This window comes from Perissodus microlepis, chromosome 19, assembly GCF_051167445.1.
Source record: "Perissodus microlepis isolate ML-2025 ecotype Zambia chromosome 19, ASM5116744v1, whole genome shotgun sequence".
Lineage (NCBI taxonomy): Eukaryota > Metazoa > Chordata > Actinopteri > Cichliformes > Cichlidae > Perissodus > Perissodus microlepis.
This window is the reverse complement of record NC_140479.1, coordinates 7792232-7805851: the sequence shown is the minus strand read 5'-3', so window position 1 is coordinate 7805851 and position 13620 is coordinate 7792232. Positions and strand designations below refer to the sequence as shown.

Sequence of the window (13620 nt, the reverse complement as noted above, 5' to 3'; positions counted from 1 at the left end):
AGGGGAAGACAGGCATGGAAAAAGAAAAGGATGAGCGAGATGAAAGGAGGAAGAGGGAGCGAGGGAGAGGAAGCCGCTAATTCGGTGGCCAGGCAGGCAGGCGTGGAGGAAGGGATTTGGACTGAGCTCTGGTCCAGATCCCTGCCTGTTAGACTGACACAGCAACAACCCTGCCACGGGCCTAATCCTCCAAATCAGCCCTCCACCACGGGAGCAGAGACGAGCAAGGATTGGAGGGGAGGACTGCGAAGGGGAGAGGAAATAAGGAACGAGGGGAGGATGAAACGTGGGAAGAAGTGGAGGGAAAAGATAAAGGATGGAGGGACGAGAGCGGGGGGAAGTGAAAGGAGGAACGGGAAAACAACAGAGGGCCAATTTGGCTGAGAAGGATGGAGCGGGGAGAGACAGGCGAGAGGAGAAGAGGCGGGCGAGAGACACCAGGGGAGAATGAAGGAGAAGGGGAGAGAGAGAGAGGCTGTTTGAGCTGGCGTTTCAGCTCCATCCAACAGCAGGTCTGCCCGGCACTAATGAGTGTGGCTGCTGCACGTGTGTGTTGTGAGGGTGGGGAGGAGGAGTTGGTGGAGAAGCCTGGCACTGCCAACCACCTCCACCACTTCCATCCTTGTTTCTGCCCCCCCCTCGCTCATTAGTATGATTGAATGCCCCCCTCCCTCTCTCGTCTGCTATCTGCCAGGGTCAGTGTGCATGCATAGCTTCTCCAAACCCACCACCCATCTCTCGCTATCTCTCTCTCCACAAAGCAGGCACCGCCTCTGGGCGCTTCTTGCAGCTCGGCTGGCCTCGCTCCCAACATCCGAGGAGTTGGAGGTTGTGGCCTTGAGTCACTCCTGCCTCTTTCACCTCCTCCGGGGGAGAAAAGCAGCTTCTCACTTGAGATGGTTTCCTCATCAGCCTCCTCCAGTTCCCTGAAACCACGTCCATCATTGATTGGTTAAAGGTGTCAAAGGGCAACGAGGCCGCCTCGGTGAGCACAGAGACGGGGGCCAGGTCAAACTCACTTTAGATCCTGGGCCACAGATTTGATCTCACTGCTTAAACACTTTTTTCTTCTGAACACACTCACATCCATAACACAATGACACACCTGAGATGAGCAGCTATGGGTTTATTTTTGGTGCTTTCAGAGGTGTCTGGCTTCCATGAACTCTAAAAAACAAGATCTGGATCTCGTTTCTTCTCTCGGGTTAGCGGGTTTCTTCTCCCCTCTCTGGAGGCTCCGTCTCTGGTTGGCGAGGTCGTTGCAGCAGAAACAAAAGTCGTGAGCAGTTGCAGCTGACTCCCTCCGGCTCTATGACGGTGTCTCACCTGTGCAGCTTTCCTGAGGATGAATGATGTGGATGCTGTAGCGGTTTGTTTCGGTAAAAAGGAAGCTGAGCCTGAAGGTCAAAGCTCCCACCCTCACTCGTGACCTTGAGCTGTGCGCAGAGGCGGAAACAGGCTGGGCTTTCCCTCAGAGACGGGGAGGAGCTGTTACTTCTCCACATGGCTGAGGTGGTTCAGCATGTGACCAGGATGAATCCTGGATGAGGTGTTTCAGGCTCGTGGAACAGGGAAAGTCCGAGCACTGCCCCTGCAGCCCACCCACAAAAGGATGGATGGATTAAATGTTCCTGTTCTGATGCTTTAAGTTTGAAGTTGGAGATTTCTGATGTGTCATATTTCACTTTTCTGTCACAAACATGGGGGTAGATTCGGTTTGAGCATGGAGGAGGGTCTGAAAGATGCTACCAGGACACTTTGGGAGTCAGACACTTCTTTCCTGTTTTTATGAGCTGATTTATGGTATCAATGAAATGAAGCGCACTGACAACAAGGACAGGTGAGTCGCCGGCTCTCTTAGCTGTCTGTGTGTTAATAAAGATTTTGTGATGTGATATTTTCCTTATTTAAACATCAGTCCCACTGCAGTGAACGGTCTGAGAGTAAAGCTATCCTTCTCTGCAGTTTTCTCTATGAGCAGAGCCATCCAGCAGGCCGGATCGGACCCTTCGGTGGCCAGCTTTTAGTCCACACGCCACATGTTTGACAGCCGCGCTGTGGAGACATGATGGTGGAAATGAGCCTCAGGTGTGGGGAGCATTTCTGTTGATGGAAAGAGAAAAGCAGGAGTGCAGTGTTGTGGGATGGTGCTCAATATGGCGTTACACAGTCACACGGAGAGGCGCGCTGCCCTCCCCCCCACCGAGGGCCCTCTTTAAAAATTCATTCAGTCAATAATGACCCTTCGCCCTCCCAGCCTCTCCGAGGAGCTCGCATAGCTGCCTCCTCCCACACCGCCGCCCTCTTCCTCAGCCTCACACACACACACACACACACTCCTCTGTGTCTCACATTAACCGAGCCGCAGCAGCGCCATTAGCTCTGCTATCACGTACGGCTAACTGCTAGCTGCGCGCTGCAGTCACATCTCTCATGATTAACTGCTTCTTCTGCATCTGACAGATGTTGGAGTCGATTTTCCCTCAAATGACACGAGCAAAGAGACACCTTCTGATTCGCCACTGGCTCAACAAATTAGCAATGCTATGTGGCGGCGAAGCTAGGCGAGATAAGCGTCACGCCACGGCGAGGATGGGACTTTGATCCAGTCGGCCATGTTGCCGGCTCTCCTCTGAGATGCTTCCCATTCATCTGATTATTCTCTGCTGCATCTTGGAGCAGGAGAAGACAGTAAATTATATGTTTCGGGGACGTTGGAGTGGCACCGGGACCTGGATGAGAAGCAACAAATTGGATGTAGTGAAAGTCTGGGCGGAGAGCCAAGCTGTTCCTCGCAGCGGTGTCACCGAGACTGAGTGCGAGCCATGTTTGAACTTCATTTGGCGGTTATGCAGAGTAGGACTTCTTCTCTTGTTTCCTCATTCACAGCCGATGAATAAAACGGACGTTTAATTGCCTGAGCGAAGCTAATACACTCTGCAGAAACAGGAAGTCCACTTCTATTTAAACTTCAAGGCCACAACCTTAAAAACAGCAGTCAATAAGAATAAAAACAGCCTACCATCACCTCAGCGAACATCCCAGAGCTGCCCACTGGGTCCTGCAGGGGGCGCTGTGGAGACGATTGTGATTTTACATCTGTTATTAAATGGACTCCTGTCAGCAACATTAAAGTAACTAATAAATTAAGAATAAATTGTGTCATGAGTAGTGTTGGATAAATTACTTTAAATTAGTACTTAGTTACATTACTAGTTACTTCTATTAAAAGTAACTCAGTTAGTTCAAGTTACTCGTTACTTTCAAAGTAACTAGTTACTAGGGAAAGTAACTTTGGTTTTACTCAGAATTTTCTTGTTAATGTGTTGCCTCCGTAACTGGATACCCAGCCAGACTGCTAGTCTTCTAGCTTGCTTACATGTTAGCACTATCCTGCCACAACTGCACTGTGCCACCTACCAATAGAAAAAAAAATAATGTGGGATGTAATATTTCCACGAGAGAAATCCCACGCCTGGACCGTCGTTGACCGCCGCCATGATTCTAGCCTACGTCACAGCGTCATGTGCGCTTTTTACATCCAACACAAAAACTGCAGTCGTGGTGCTTTGATTGTACTCAGAACTCGGAAATTCTGCCTTCTGAATAGGAAGATGTAGGCAACACCAGACTGCAGATGAGCTGCATACAGGGCTGGACTGGGACAAAAATCAGCCCGGGGGTTTTGACTAGAGACCGGCCGCCATTATAGGAAAAATCATAAAGCCTTTGAATGAAAATAAACACTGTTGTGACAGTGATGTACACTGTTCTGATGGTATATATGTATCAATCTATCAATCGTTTGTTGTAAGACTCAGATAATTATTTGTTAAAAGCTAGACATTTTAAATGAGAATAAGAAAGAAAAGTGCTTCTTTGTGTCCCCCTCTCCCTGTTAATGCCCTACCTGCCCCCCTGGCAACACTATGCTAGACCCGCCCCTGGACAGTTACCAGCTGTCAGCTACATAGAAAAGGATCCTGGTGTTATTTGTCTCTCAGAAACAGTTCATAACTTCCCTTCAACTCATTCATGTCACCTAAAAGGTAAACCTGTTTCTCCATCACCTGTTCAGCTCTGATGATTCAGTAAGGACATCTCCTGGTTTCATCTTCATGTTTCCCTCTCACCACATATCCAAACCGACATCATGACCAGCAGCTTTACAGCTGTGGCTCCAGCAAACATCAGCTGATACTAGAAATTAATATTAAATAAATTCTAACAACAGCTGATCAAGCTTAAATGTGCTGCTGTTGTTTAGCGCGACATCTGGCGGTTTCCTCTTTCTGGCACAAAGTGGGCAATAAACAAACAAGAGAGAAAAGCCGATCAGCTGATCATTGATCAGTTTCATGATTGAAGTAGAAACAGGAGAGGGAGGGGGGAGAATGAGAGGAGAAGAGGCAGCTGTGCAGCAAAGACACAGAATAACTCCAGCTTTGTGTCTTTTTCATTGTAGCTGAAGTCCGGGACAAACTGTGTTTCTTTTCACCTCAACACGAAACACGTAATAGTTTCTCTGAATACGAGACGATTCTGTTTTTTAGGGGACGGTTGGCAACTCTACTAACTAACCTTATGAATAAAATAAAGTTCACTATCAGTAACATCATAGCACCCACCCAGCTGTATATAAACTCCGTCATTTATTATTATTATTAACCTTTATTTAACCAGGAAGATCCCATTGAGATTAAAAGCCTCTTTTTCAAGGGAGACCTGGCCAAGATACGCAGCAGCAGCTGTCTCACAGTTACAGAAATTACTCAAACACAGGCAGCAACAACACACATGCAACAATAAGTGAAAGAATACAAATAAAATAAAATTCAATAAAATTCAAATAAAAATAAAAAAGTCAGTTAAAATGACAATCAATCTAATTGAAACAGTTGCATGTTATGGACTTGGCCTCAAGGATCCGTAGTTTAGATTTAAAAGCACTTAATGAAATGAATTCAGTCATTTTCCCGTCGTTCTGCAGTTTGTTCCAGGCCGAGGGTGCTAAATGGACAAAAGCTCTTTTACCAAGTTCAGTTTGGGCAAATGGAACAGAAAGCAACAAGTAGCCATGCGGACGAAGAGAATACCGACCAGCATGTTTCATTACAAGCAGGGAACATATATAAGAAGGCAGCAACCCAAGTATTGCCTTATATATAAAACTGCATAAATGAGAGTTCCTCATTTAGGCCGTCCTACCTGAGAGTATAACTCACAGTGGGGAGTCTGAAATTTACGGTTAGTGATGAACCTCAGAGAAGCACGATACACAGAATCAACCATTCGAAGACATTGAGCAGAAGCATTCATATATAGAATATCACCATAATCCAGCACAGGCAAGAATGTTGCAGCTACAAGCCGCTTCTTTGTATTAAAAGAGAAACACAACTTATTTTGAAAACAAAATCTCAGTTTTAACTTCAGGTTTTTCACAAGAGTCTCTGCATGTGGTTTGAAGGTGAGCGAGTCATCAATTAAGACTCCCAGATATTTATAGGTGTGAACCAACTCTATTTTATTACCTTCAAGAGTGGTTACTGATGGGATTGTTTGTGCTCGGCTCCTTGATTTAGAAAACAACATGAGCTTTGTTTTGTCTGCGTTGAGAACAAGTTTAAGCTGAAGTAATGAGTGCTGGGCAGCAGAAAAGGCTTTCTGCAAGGAGTCAATGGCTTGGACAAGAGTTGAGCCACAGCTGTAAATAACTGTATCATCAGCATAGAAGTGCAAGTTTGCATCTGGCAGATGTAGACTAAGATTGTTTACGTAAATGATAAATAGAAGGGGACCTAATACAGAACCCTGCGGCACTCCGTTGTGCACTGTAACAAAGTCAGAACATAGACCGTCAGATTTAATGCACTGAGTCCTGTTACTGAGGTAGTTTGAGAACCATCCACTGCTCTCTCAGAGAATCCTGACTGGAAGAGTCTAAGTTTTAAAATACAATGATCAACAGTGTCAAATGCTTTTGACAAATCAATAAAAAGGGATGCACAGTGTTGTTTTTTATCAAGTGCAATAGTAATATCATTTACCACTCTAATTGCAGCTGTGATAGTACTGTGATTCTTCCTAAAGCCTGATTGATATTCAGATAAAATGGCATTGGTGTGTAAAAACTCCTTTAACTGCTCACACACAAGAGCTTCAAGAACTCTGGCCAGCACAGATAGATTAGATATTGGTCTGTAATTAGTTAACACTGCTGGGTCGCCCCCTTTTAATAGTGGAATAACAAAAGCTGATTTCCATACTGAGGGAATTTTATTCGTATCCAGTGTGAGGTTGATAAGTGTTGTGAGAGGCTCTGCCACAAAATCAGCTGCCAGTTTGAAGAAGTAAGGATCTAGTAAGTCTGGCCCTGGAGATTTTCTAGGATCTAACAGTTTAAGAGCTTTACAGACCTCCTGCACAGAGAAAGGAACAAAGTTAAATGGCTGACCAGTGTACACCGGAAGGTTTGTGCCAGATTTTACAGAGACTGGGTTCAGAGAGTCAAACAAAGAGCCAGAAGATATAAAGTGCTTGTTAAAGCAATTCATCATCTCCTTCCTATCATAAACAGGAACAGAATCCTTAAAAACATAGGTGGGTAGAGCGTGGGAGCTTTTACTCACTAGCTAGCACGCAGGACGAGTTATTGTAACTGACTGTAAAAAGTCAGCACAACGAAAATAAACTCCACCTAAACTTGGTTTATATCTGACCCAGATAGACTGCAGGTCATAACTTCTTACCTGAAGTTCAGTTCACCGCCTCGGGTCTCTGCTCCTCCTGCCTCCCCTTTCCCTCATCCACCTGCTGGCCTCCACCACTTGCTAATGTTACTGAATCTGTGGAAGCTCCGCCACAGCCACCACCAAACAACTGAGTTATTTTTACACATCTGCCAGCATCTGGCCAATCCACCACCTTTCAGTGTTTATACCATTACGGAAAAAAAGAAGAAAAAAAACCATTGGCCCATCAAAACTAAAAATCACCATCAGCCCACCGAGTCCAGCTATGGCTGCATGTGTGTTTAGTAGTTATTTCTTTTTGTAGAAGGCTAGCAAAACAACCGTTTTCGAGGGCGTCGTCATATTGGAATCCCAACTTCTCTGACGAGGCTAACCAGAACGCCGTTTACTCGAGTGTGACATCATTCCCAGGTCTGTGTTCTGATTTCCGAGGTCAGTCGAACGCAACACACGAAGTAACGAATAACGAGCCTAAATCTAAATCCCAGTAACGATTAACGCGTTCCTGGTTTTGGTATAATAACTAGTTACCGTGCTCGTTACCACAATAATAACGTAGTTACTGTAACGCGTTACTTAATAACAGTGTAGTCCCTACACTGGTCATGAGTACTTTAAATTCTCTACTCTAAATTCTTTCAGCGCTTTTTAAAACATTTATTTAACATAAGCCAGGTTTAAACTCTTGTGTAACCACTTTCCCTGTAAAACCATCTGTATGAGGACACGGAGCCTCGAAATCACTCCAGGATTTATTTTCTACACTTGATTTATATCTAAACTCATCTTCTGCCTTGCTGTGATATGTGGGGGCTCGTCTGGGATCTTTGGGACAGTTTGTGGACACGTCATCAGAGGCTGGCTGATGGTAGCATTATGTCCTGGTCTTGGGTCTTCCAGCCAGTGTTTGAGTTGTGATCTCTTATTCTTAGTTTAGAATATTCTTTCTTTTGTATTCTTATTTTTGGTTTTTGTAAGTTTGAAGTATGTTTTCTGTGCCTTCTTTGTTTCCCAGTCGTGTCTGTTTATCTGTCTGTGTGTCTCATTCTCAGTGTTAGTTTCCTGTTTTATTTTGATAGTCTCCTGTGTGTCACGTTCAGTTTTGCTTTCCCTGTCATCAGTGACTTAGTTCACCTGTGTCTTGTTATTTTCCAGCTGTGTTCCATCTGTTCTGTTTGGCGATGCTGCCAGCTCACGAGTTCAGCGTTTAAAGCTGACTCAAGCCTGGTGCAGCAGTGTAGGCGAGGCTGGCTAGGCTCAATGCTGGTTTCTCCAACCTTATAAACAGTATGTTTACACAATGACCCAAAGAGTTTACTTCCATGACTGTTACTATGCAAAATGTGGTGATCATTGATCAGAGCTGAGGAGCGGCTGCAGGGAGCCAGACATCTGTGAGGGCTGGAGTTAGATTATCACCCTGAGTCCTTTCTTCTGTTATACATATGTGTCGGAGGTGTGGTCCCGGGCGCGGCTGCAGGGGAGGAGTGGTGCGGTGAGCTCAACGGGGCGGTGCTGGAGACGCAGGTGAAAACAGCTGATGGCGTTTTGGACTGATGATGGTTTCCTTCCCTTTTATAGTGAGACGGGAGAGGAGCGGAGGAGAGCGGGAAATCAGCTGAGACCGACAGCTGTCAGACTGTGGTCGGTCATAACACAGAAAACTATAAATAAATGTGGCATCTGGAGACAAACACCTGTGCGTGTGTGTACCTGTGTGTAGTGCATTTCACAACATAACAGAGCTCTCAGGGTCAAAATTACATGTTAAGATCATGTAGTTAGGGTTAAAACACAAATCGAGGGTCACAGGCAGTGTTGGGAAGGTTACTTTAAAAATGTAATCCACTACAGATTACAGATTACATGCCCCAAAATGTATTTTGTAACGTATTCCGTTACGTTACTCAATGAGAGTAACGTATTCTGAATACTTTGGATTACTTAATATATTATCATGCTGTTTACAACTACATGAATGTGATTTATTACTGTTACTGAAGGTCCGCGGCTCCGAACCGTAGTAAAGGGACCTCTGGCTAATACGTCGGGTTCGTGTCGGGTTCGTGTTGGGCTCGTAGCTGAAAACTAGCTTTACTTTGTTGTCTGGGTCAACTTTGCTAGCGAGAGACAGAGAGAGGCGTTGAAAGGCTGCTCCAGCGGAGCTTAATGTTTCAGAGGAAAAAAACACGAACACAGTGTACAGTCGAGTCTTAATAGCTTACTTACAACTGGGCTCGTCAGGCACTCTTTTTGGCTGCAGTGGTTATTATTATATTTACATGCTTCCAGCTCCTGTTTCTGCTCAGTGACAGCTCATACTTTTCCACTCTCTTTTTTCTTCTCCCTCCTCGCTCACAGACACATAACGGGTATGGCCGTCCATTCTCCCTGCAGCACGGACTACACTGCCCATCAGGCTACATTCTTTAGAGCTATGCCTGTAGCATTCTGCCTATTAGCTTAGCACAACAACAACAAAAAGGCGCTCTCTCACCCAGGAAACACACAGAGAGAGAGCGTCACCCTGTAACCATGGCAACCGTAACGCTGCCGCCTGGAACAACAGAACAAACAAAACCCAAACAGTCCTGACCCGCCACAATATGAAACAGGAAAATACCGCCGTGTAATCCATTTATTTCAACAAAGTAACTGTATTCTAAATACCACCTTTTTAAACGGTAACTGTAACGGAATACAGTTACTCATATTTTGTATTTTAAATACGTAACGGCGGTACATGTATTCCGTTACTCCCCAACACTGGGCACAGGTAGATCATTAGGTTGGGGTTAGTCCTTTTTGGGTGGAGGTGCTGCAGTCTTTGGGTGTTACCTGGGCTTACCTGTAGGAGGGGAGGCACTGCTTTCTGCCAGGCCCCATCAGGCTCCATTAGCTGTCCTTGGAGCTGAGATGATTAAATAATTTAAAATAAGACCAAAGTTCCTACAGACTCTGGTGGTACAGACAGACAGACCTCCTCTCAGCCTCTGAGGCTGAAGACGTCACCTGGATGATGATGATGACGTTTCTCCCACTGACGTCCAGATGATCAGCGTTTTGAGATTTCCTTACCTGGATGATTGAGCACGCGTCACGACTAGTTGACTTCTGCTAGTTATGAAAAACGTATCCAATCATTGCTCTCTTGCCTCTTGGTCAGGCTCCCCAAACTCGAACGTTAATTGGATAATCTCCCCGAGGCCACGCCTACACCTGTGCGCTGAAGGCAGAGACTGCAGATTCATTGACCTCCTTTAAACGACACAAACCCACTGAACTCCAGTCTCAGAGCAGTTCTATATTTTAATGCACAGATATTTTTCTCTTTAAACCATATTCAGAAATAAAAGCACATTATTTAAAATCCTATGCACTGTGCCTTCTCTCAGTCTTCCACTAAAAGCTTTGGGGAATGCCGACCTAAAGCAGCGGGATCACCTTTGACCCCACCTGTGTCCGCTCCCATTACCACCCATTACCACCATTCACGGCTCTGAGAGGAGGTCCCTGGTGGCAGCGTGTTCTCATGGTGCACTCCGGGGGGGGAGGGTTCAGCTTCTCCTCTCCATCACTTCGTCCCTCCATTCATCCATCATCAGCGGGCTGCTAAATGGAGCAGAGCGCCTCGCTTCTGACCCCTTTCAATGAGCCACGGGGTCTTCCAGGGGTGCCGCGCTCCCTGTGGTCCCGGGGGGTGCAATTTGGATCAAGCCGCTCACGTCGGTAATGTCCTGTTGCTTTCAGGCTACATTAAGCCTCTGGACATAGCCTCCATCTACTCCACGCAGACCTCTGCACCTCCGTCTGTCTGCATACAGACGTCCTTTCACTCGGCAGCCTCAGGTTTGGTTCACGCGTGGAGAAAGAAAGCAGCAGGAAAAGGGAAATAAATCTGTGTCTTAACTTAATGCATTCGAGGAGAAAGTCGCACATTTTAATTGTGACACAAATTTTCCTTGGAGAGCTGTAAATCCCAATCTTTCCATTATTCCTGAATCTCCGTGCATCTCTGCCTACCCGTACATACTCGCTCATCTACCACCTCTCTATCCCATCAACAAGTCCTCGCGCTCCCCTCTCAACACTTCTCCTGCCACTCATCCATCCACTTGTCTCCCCCCATCCATCAGTGCATTTACTCCCTCTGTGCCTTTAGCACTTCCGCGCTCCCCCGTCCATTATTTCATCCCTCCCTTCTTATTTTCCTCAGACCATTCAGTCTCTCCATCCATCTATGCCAGCCTCCGTCCATTCCTCATTTCACCCATCCATCCTTTACTGCTGTCACCTTCTTCCTCGCTCAGAGGTCATTTCTGTCCAGCGGCAGTCTGCCTGTCAGAGCCCTTCAACCCCAGCGAGTGAAGAGAAGCTCATCAAAGATATCGAGATCTGAGCCGAGCAGCCTGAGCTCACAGGGATTACTGCACCCACACCGAGCACATTATTAGGAAATACAGCCATGTTCAACATTCACCATAGGACATATATGACAGGAAGTGAAGACAAGTAGGATATTTAGACTGTGTACCTCAGTAGGAGTCGCTGGCATGTTGAAGAGACTGATCGAGGATGTGTCAGCTGCAGGTCTGAGGAGGGAAGCCTGTGAATCCCACAGACGTTTGCAGCTGGGAGCCACTGGATTCCCCCTGAGGTCAACGTCCTGTTTCAGGACGAAACACCTGATGATGACGGTCTGTCAGCTGTGGACTGGCTGGCGTGGGATCATCAGAAGACAGAAGAGCCCTGAGTGTCCTTCAAGAAGCCTGGAGAACTTTTCCTGAAGATACCTAACGAGATGATAGAAAAGCTGCTCACACCAAACAATTTTAAACTCACAAACATGAAATTTTATTTATTATAAATGAATCGAGGGCCCACTGACATAGACTGTACGTAAAAGATGGACAGAGCCACTGTAACACCCAGCGAGTCTCGTTTCGAAGCCTCGAGCTCGAGTCATCTGTTGTGTCACCTGTGCTTGAACGGAAAGGAAGCTTCCACCAATCACATCAGTGTGTCCATCTTTTAGATACAGTCAGTGACGGCGGCACTTTCTTTACACTTTATATATTTGATTCTTTGGTTTATTTGATGCTTTCTTTAAAGACTCGAGGGTTAGTCCTCGCTCATGTTTCAATTAAAACAAACGAATCCTCTCATAAAATTCTGTCCATTACTTTCTGGAGCTTTTGATCCTTCCTCACAAAGAAGACATTGATCATTTTTGTATTATTGGCCGACACTCAGCTCCAGATTATTGGATTTGTGACAATCATCCAAAAAGCATACGGAGGAAAATTAACATCCAGCCCGGAACCAGGAGCGCCGCGCAGTCACGGAGCCGGGTTTAGTTCAAATAATTCCCAGTGAGGAACAATCAGACCCACCTAAACACAGTCATCTAACAAACACACAATCAGCCTGTTTTAGATGCAGCACCTGGATTCTCCTGCAAATCCCCTCGACGCACCGAGCAGCACAACGCAAAACAAAGAGTCGGCATCGTCAGCCTGCGATTCAATCCTCCATTGTAATCCCCGAGTTTTTAATCAAGCCGTGTAATTACTGCCTATGATATAGCATTAGTACTCGTAGCCTAAATTATGATTGCAGAGAAACTGTGATTATTTCTCTGGATCTAACTCTTCCTCCGCTGGTATCATTATGGCCATATTCGCTCTCAGCAATGGGATAACATCCACCCGCAGGTCAGCCCATTTTCTGCCTCGTTCCACGGGTGTCCACGCCGTTCTTAACAAATGTACCTCTGCAGCGCCTCACAGAGCGAGAATAGCTCCAGATGAATGAAGCAATCAGTGCTTGGTGGGTACCAAAGAGTCATAGAGGCTGATTGCACGGTGGGAGCCGCAGAGCGCAGCTCCTCAGACTCTCTCCATGCTTGGAATAACAAGCTCCATCGCCCACAGTGTGAAACAACAGACTGCTAATTGGAATCAGCACGCCTCTCCCCGAGTTTATTCTAATATCTGCCGGCTGCCTGCTTCATCTTATAGGTGAGGCCTGGGGGCGTGCTGACGCGTGTGACGCAGACATCCGCCGTGGCGCATTTGGCAACGCGTCGAGCCGGAACACCAGAAAGGGAATCCTACCGTACGCACGCGGCGAGTCTGACCTCGGTTCGTCTCACACGGAGCGTCGACGAAACCCGCCCGCATCGCGCCCTGAGGCTAAGACAAGAGTCTGTGGACGCTTACGTTCAGCCGACCCCGTCGCCACGATCCAGTCTCACGCTACACGACCCCGACTGGCTGCACAGCTGCTCATAAACTGTGGAAACCGATGAATACACACATTTATTTACATATAGCAACATTATCAGCGGAGACGCTACATTTAAAGACTTCCTGCAGAGTTTCTGCAAACACTCGACGACTGCTCTGCAAACTGGAAACGTTCCCTTTCAAAGTAAAGGTTGTGCCTTCCTGCCAAAAACAACACGTGTCTCTGCAGCGAGCGTGTCTGCGTCAGTGTTTGAGTCGACACTGAGGATTCAGCCCATCCTGGTTTTCCTCCATTGTGTTAAAAACAGGGACATAATTCACCGGATTTCATCCACAGAGATGTAGAGTCACATTCATGGTAATGAACATTTGAGCTGGATTTTGGAATGATAGCTGAAGGACGTCGTTTGGGTGGAGCTGGACCTTGGTGGATGCGCCGCAGAGCTCTCTCCTCCTGATCGCGGACGCTCGTCGTTCTCTCGTGTTTTCTAGCTGAATGCAGAGCAGCTGTTTCCGAGCCTACGCTCGATGTGCGTGTTCAACACAGCAGCTTTAAGATCAAACTGCTCCTGCAAACACAACCCACACAAACTCACAGCCGCACACGTGCAGGGCTT

General features: G+C 46.5%; 1 long non-coding RNA gene across 3 annotated transcripts in view; it reads right to left on the bottom strand.

The window, feature by feature from the left end:
• The window catches only part of LOC146365336 (uncharacterized), a 40997-nt gene extending 27861 nt beyond the window's left edge, over positions 1 to 13136 (bottom strand). For 2 of the 3 annotated variants that reach the window (XR_014798586.1, XR_014798587.1), the window contains exons 1-2: positions 12201 to 13136; positions 11290 to 11548 (exon numbers count right to left, since the gene is read on the bottom strand). This is a non-coding gene — a long non-coding RNA (uncharacterized LOC146365336). The remainder of the gene's footprint in view (positions 1 to 11289; positions 11549 to 12200) is intronic. The other variant, XR_014798588.1, reaches the window with a different exon arrangement.
• Between the last annotated feature and the right edge of the window lie 484 nt (positions 13137 to 13620).